Below are 7,294 nucleotides of genomic sequence, written 5' to 3' on the forward strand. Positions count from 1 at the left end.
GGTTACAAAAGATCCCAGAACAACATCTAAAGGTCTCACCTGCTGTTGTTAATGCCATAGTTCATGATTTACCAATAAGAAAGAGACTAGTAATAAATGGCATCCACGAGAGAGTTCCAAAGAGGACACAAAGGCTCGTCTCACATTTGCCAAAAAACATCTTGATGATCCCCGAGACTTTTAGGAAAATATTCTGTGGACTGACAAGAAAAAAGTTGAACTTTCTGGAAGGTCTTCATCCCCTTGCATCTGGTGTAAAACTAACACATTTCATAAAAACAACATCATACCAAAGGCCAATATGTTGGTGGTAATGTGTGATGACCAGGGGTTTGCTGCATTCAACTCTGCCTGAGATTGAAATGGTCCAGTGTGGCTGAATTAAAACAATTATGCAAAGAAGAGAGGGCCAAAATTCCTCCTCAGTGATGTGGAGGACTCATTGCCAGTTATCACAAATGCTTGGCTGCAGTTCTTGCTGCCAAGCAAAACAGGTTATTACGTTTAGGGGGGTAAGTACTTTTTTCACAAACAGCCAGGTAGGTTTGGATTGCCCTTTTCTCTTATTATACAGAGTTAACATTTAAAAACTACTTTTCATATCTACTGGAGTTATCTTTACCTGATAATAAAATATGCTTTATGATCTAACATTCAACATTAGGTTTGGAAGATGTTCAAAAAACAAAAAATCGGGAAGGGGGCAAATGTATTGTTCTAGAACACAGAAAACCAATTTGTGTGGCTAACTTTTTGGGGGGTGAATCACACACTTAAACTTAGTTTCAGCCATTTCTTTACGTTTCTGGAGCAATATTCGTTTAATTCCAATTAAAGATTTTGCCAAGATAAGTGGCTCCCCCCACTTATCACACAGTATGCTGAGGAATGCATCAGCTGTTGAATAAAAAACATCCTTGCCAGTCAGAAGACATACAGAGACAAAGGAATAAAGAGATACATAATTCAGGGGGGGAAAGTGAGCTGGCAAAGGAAAGAGCTACACAATTTTTTGCAGAGGAGGATGAAAGAGCAGAAGACAAAAGGGAAAATAGCAATACAAGCAACCAACAAAAAACAGCGGTACTTAAAATCAGAATCAGGCAAAACTGCTGAAGAAAGATAAAACGAGAAGAGAATGACAAAGACAATGAGGGGAAAATGATGCAGAGAAGCTAAAAGATGACACCCGGAGAGTATGCGTGGGAGGCAAACTGCATGGGGAAAAAAAATGAAAGTGAACAGTAAATATGTAATCTCTAGAGAACACTAAAGACTAGAGTAATCGATAAGATATGGAAATTTTATCGCAGTTACATGTTGCGAAAGATTGATACAAGAAGAAGAAGCAAAAAATAACTATAAGAAGTCAGCTTAGAGGAGAGAGGAGAATAGAACCAGAGTGGTTATCATATGGCGCATGGCTGCCTGTCACGGTTGGCTGGTGAGCTCTATTGATGCTTCCCTGCTCTCGCTCTTTGCAGTTTGCTGAGGGGGACACAATCTTGTCATGTGCCAACATATTGCATGTTGGTGCTGAAGCATATGGACAGCTAATGCCATCCTTTGCTTCTGGAAATAATATTAGCTAGATGGGGGGAAGGGGAAGGGGGGAGCAAGAGAAAATATGAGCGAGGCTGCGATAAGGGAAGGTCTGGTGAGGCAGATGAAAAAGAGAGCTCAAAAGGAGTTAATGAGAAAGGCTGAGAGCATGCGAGAGGTGTGGTTGTTGATGAAGAAGACGACAACTGGTGGAAAGAGATACAGATGAGAGAAGAGGGAATGAATATGTGTCCCCAAATAGTCGACCAAACATTACTCAGTGTTTCTTTGTCAAGCAAGTTTTGATCTTTCAGTTTGTCACAGGAAAGGAAACAAAATCTTCACACAGTGTGGTGACAGTCATTTGGTAAATCATAGACAAACACTGTCATTTAGACAGCTGCTCCCTGCGATATTTAGATAGTAATTAAAAGGAAAATCAGTGTGGGATCATTTCAAGAGGGTAAAGAACACCCCTGAGACGCTGCCATGGAAGCTACAGGAAAACATCTGCCTGGCTTTTGCTGATCTCAAACATGGCTTATATCGACCATGGACTTGAACCTTTAACATTAGCTTTTTGGCAGCAATCATGTTGAGTTTGGAGCAGGTGACAATATTTCATAGAGGATGGAGCGTTAAGTTATCAGCTAATGCAATATTGATAAACTTGCTGGTGCTAATAACACCTGCAATAAAGTACTACAATTTCATTCACTAAATCTCAATCATAAACTTCTTGGATGGCCTGTGCCTACTAGCAGACCATATCAAATCATTAGTCAGAAAATTCCATTGCAACTTCTTTAAGGTAGGAGTGTCAAACATGTTAGCAAGGGCCCAAAACTGGCCTGAATAATACAAACTAGCCCGATAGTTGTCTTTACAAAGTCTGAAAATTGGAGCTAAGTCATTGGGAACATGTCTTCACTGTCCCACTGTCCCAAAAAATGTAACCATATGTGGTACAAAAACTAAAATAAGTTTGGCAAACCTTCTCTAAAGGCATCATCAACACAAACACGATCAAGCGGTCCACAGATTCTGCATTTAAAAAAAGAACCCCATACAGTTATAAAGGTGGGGGAAAGGCCATACTGAAAAAAAACAAACAAGCCAGCCTCAAGTGGCCACTAGAGGAACTGCAGTTTTTGATTCTTGTGTGTTGGATTTTTTTCTTTTTTTTCTTTTTTTTTCAGCTCTGGATGTTTGCGTGCTTTGTTCGATGTGTATTCATTTAGTCAGCAATGCTAGCTGTTTCTTTTCTGACTAAACAACTCCCCATTTTGCATGTGATGCTAACAGGTTGCTTCTACATCCACACTAATAAACTTTATATTTTCCAGGGCTTGTTATTTCACTTCACTGCAAAGTAACACAGTTGATAGCATCTATACTATACTGTAATATTCCTTCTCATCCCTAAAAATAATCATTTCAATGATTACCTGACTAATTGCTTGAACTTATTGCTACAAGTCGACTAGGAATATCTTTGGATGGGGACAGACCCTAGAGATAAGTGAGGATGGAGAGCAGGAAAGAGAGAGAAGAAAGGAGATGACTAGAGTGTGACAGGATGTTGAATTATAAATGTGGTGGAAGTGAGGCATGGTCTCATACTCCAAGCTTGCGCAGCCTGCAGTGTGGGTGGTTCATTGATGTCATCTGGCATGCAGGGCAGACACATGCACAAATGTAGCAAATGTACACACACACACACACACACTGTAATAAATCTACCAAGCAGTGAAATGGTTCCACCCTCATTCCGCATGTGTGCATACTGTGCATGCTCGTGAGGGCTTGGCACTACAATGTCTACTGAAAACTTTTTGGATGGACAACACAATGAAGAGGGCTGACATCAATGCAGCAAAAATCATGTCATGTCAAAAAGCTTTTGACAGAATTTCAAATATTAAAAAAATTAATTACTATTAATTAAAAGTAGTAAGCTTAGGAAGTACACTATAAAAACTAAAACTGACATTTACTTAAAATTTTTGAGGCAACACTTTTACACTTAAAAATATTGCGTAGACTGGAAACCAGTCAAATCTGTTCCATATACTTGATCAATTGAATAACTAAGGCTTAAACATATTAAGTTGAAATTAATAATTGTAGTTGTTACACAAACATGAAAAAATGAGTAAATAATACTAACATGCTTGGTCAATGTAACTGAAATATAGATGGTCAGTTAATCCAAAATTTTGTTCCATTTACTTAATATTTTAAACTGAACGTAATCAAAAGTGTACTTCATATAAAGGTTTGCAAATGGCCTGTATTTCTATAGTGCTTTACTTAGTCTCTAAGGACCCCAAAGCACTTTACACTACATTCAGTCATCCACCCATTCACACACTGGTGATGGGAAGCTACACTGCAGCCACAGCTGCCCTGGGGCGCACTTACAGACACGAGGCTGCTGGACACTGGTGCCACCGGGCCCTCTGACCACCACCAGTAGTAAGCAACCAAGACTGTCGGTGCCGGGGCTCGAACCGGCAACCTTCCGATTACAAGACGAACTCCCAACTCTTGAGACACGATCACCCCCTAACATTCAAATATGAATGTTATTGTATTTCACTGGTAGTCTAAGTCTAAAAAAACCAAATAAACTAATATGCAGTTGTGTGTTTCATAATACATGTATGAAAAATGACCACATGTTAAACATTTTTCCAAATGAAAATTTAACTTTAATAAACATGGCAATAACTCAAAATAAACAAGAACTAAAAAGACAAGAGCCTTTCCCCTTTTAGCTCAAAGCCTTACAAACTTGAAGGATAAATGGCAAACCAGGAGAGCAAACACAAAAGCTCAGAGTATTTAAAGAACAAAATGAACAAAACAATGAAAAAGGCTCATGGTACTCAATTACTCTACGCTATCGTGTTTTACTTACACTTTTCAGTTGTAGTTGCTGACAATAAATAATATTGATTTGAATAATTAATGATTTTAGTACAAGATACTGATGAGTATAGATACATATTTCTCAAATATTTTGATTCAATTTTAAACAAAAATATTAAGTACATGCAAAGAAGGTATGCTGTGAACTTTTTGTCTGAGATAAATGTAAATAAATACCTTAATTTAACACAAACACATACGTTAACATTTTAGACATTTATTTCAACTTATCAAACTCAAAAGGATTTTCATAAATTTCATCAGGCTCATCTAACTTATATTTATAGTGATATTTACTAAGCCTCTGAATTATTCTTTAGAGTGTACCCTTTTCTCTGAGGAATGCACAGTTCAGTTGCTGTCTTTATGTAATAAATATTTTTGAATCTCTATGCATCATGTTTGTCACTTTGGATCATGGGCCATTTCTTCTTAAGTGCAGTGCACTTTATCACGCTCACATTGGCATAAGCTGAGGTAGATTTCACAGTAAGAGGTGATTTATTTATAGTCTACGTCACGGCTACATCAAAGTTATGATAATGACACCAGCGCATGATTCAGGGCCATGCAAGAAAATTGCATACATTACAAATATTTAGTCAAAGTTAACCATCAGTTGCAAAACCAGCAAACCCTGCATGAAACATCTAACATAGATGACTTTCAGATCAAGATCATGCTGCAGACAGGTGTGTAGTAGCAGTTCAACACGTTAAAAGTGTTGTAGGGCAAGACTTTTAACGTGTTGCCCTAACTCACCTTTGTAGGGCCTTCTAATGTCAATGATCAGGCAAGTGGTGTCATGGTCCTGGGTCATGTGACCCAGTGTGTTGTGTTTAGCCTATTTTGATGTTTATTGTTTGTTTAGGTTCACTAAGGTAGTCCAGCCATTTGTATATATTACCCTTGCACTAAGTCTCCCTTGCCCTTCATGTGTTTATGTCTGTGTGTCTTGTACTGTCAAGTTCATGCTGTCAGTTATGTCATCTCCCCTGTACTAAGTTTCCCTGGGTCATGAGTCCTGTCTGCGTGGTTATGTTTAGTTCTTGTCATGTCTAATTTCCATGTTTCCTGTTTTACTTTGTAAATCTGTATTCATTATCAGTGTATTCAGTTGCACCCTCCTGTCCTGTCGTTAGGTTCATATGTGTCAGCTGTGATCCCATGTGTGGCCACTTCCCCTGATCATCCCTCATGTGTATTTAGTCTCTGTGTTTCATGTAGTCTGCGTCGCGTCATCTGTGTTATCTCCCCTACCCCTTGTCATAGTTTCCCTGCCTTAACTAGTCCTAGTTTGTACTTTGTTTAGCCATAGTTTTCCCAGTCTATGTTCAGGTTTTCCCTCAGTTGCTTTGCTGCCTTGTTCCATAAGTTTTCGGCCCTAAATAAAGGCTCGCCTTCTGTTAAGTCCGGTTTTGTGTCCTCACCTCTGTTTGCTCTTGGGTCCTCCACTCACTCCACACGGTCTGCCCCGGCGGTCCGTGACAAGTGGTTGCGCCACAGTATTGCTAGGAGTCTCCCAATGACTCGTGTTCATTTCTCTTTTCAAAAGAGAGGTTTTTGCCAAACAATCGAGGAATACACAATTTTCACTTGCCATATCACTTGACTCTACACTGACAAAAATCTAAAATAGAAGATGACTTAACGTCCTGTGATTAGCAGTCAAGTAACTTCAAAACCTCAACAGCATGCTTCTTCAGGCACATTTAGAACCATGTAATTTTATGGCATTAAATGATGATTTAACCCTGACATAAGATGGTTTAGGTCAGGGTTAAAGTCACGGCTTAGGTGACAGTGTGTGGCATAAAAGATGTGTGAAAAACAATAAAGATAACGTGTGACAACATGAAATAACTTGAGAAAATTTCATGATGCAAGACTAGAAACTCACCTGAAACACAGTTATATTAAAGTTTATCACTTGCTATAGTTTGAGCTACCTCTGCATGCTGTTGTAGAAAATGCAAAAATCCAGCTTTATTTACATACACAGATAACCTCCATAGAATTGCACAGGTCTTGTCAGAATTCTGCCTTCCTTTAAATTACTTTTTTTTTTTGGGCTTTGAAGGTCATTAACAGGCTTAATGGTACTTTGATGATTGGCAAAACAACTTAACTATTTGAACTTTTGCATCGGACAAAGATGAGTCAGCTTGTAATGGCATGTAGGATGGCGTGATGAAAATTATATACAACATTGGGTTTGACATTTTCGTCTGAGCGATTCATTTTTCAGAAAGTCTGCCACGGTGTAATGGATTTTTTTTCTAAGCTTTAGTCAATTAGAAAGGGGGGAGAAAAGAAGTGAGATAAAGGAAAAGATGAAAGGAGACGAATGTGAACAAGCAGAGGCCAAGACAGAGGAACCGATGGACTGAGATGGAGAGGAAGGACAGAGAGATAAACAAGAGTCAGTAAAGATACACAAGATAAAAGAGGAAATGACGAGGAGGACAAAGAGAGACAGTGATGAAGGGACAATGAAACTAGTGAAAAGCGGTGATTAAAGAAGAAATACGAGAAGGATTTAAATGGTGGCATAAAACAAGAGAGGAGGTGAACAAACAGGCCAAAAGAGTGAGTGCGACAAACAGTACTGCATTACAGAGGTCAACAGAGGCAGAAGTTCGGTTCCAATATTTAATCTGATCGAGACATCATTAATCACAAAGGAACTAGCTTGTGCTGAATTGAACCCACTTAATGGGAAGAAAAGCTTTATAAGAAAACAGGACAAGACGTGCACACTTTAATGTTTGTGTTGACTCACAGAGAGCTTTAATGTTTGCTGCCATGTTTGGCATGC

The sequence above is a fragment of the Pundamilia nyererei genome, unplaced genomic scaffold (genome assembly GCF_000239375.1).
Source record: "Pundamilia nyererei isolate P.nyererei 1_Seehausen unplaced genomic scaffold, PunNye1.0 scaffold00014, whole genome shotgun sequence".
Taxonomy (NCBI): domain Eukaryota; kingdom Metazoa; phylum Chordata; class Actinopteri; order Cichliformes; family Cichlidae; genus Pundamilia; species Pundamilia nyererei.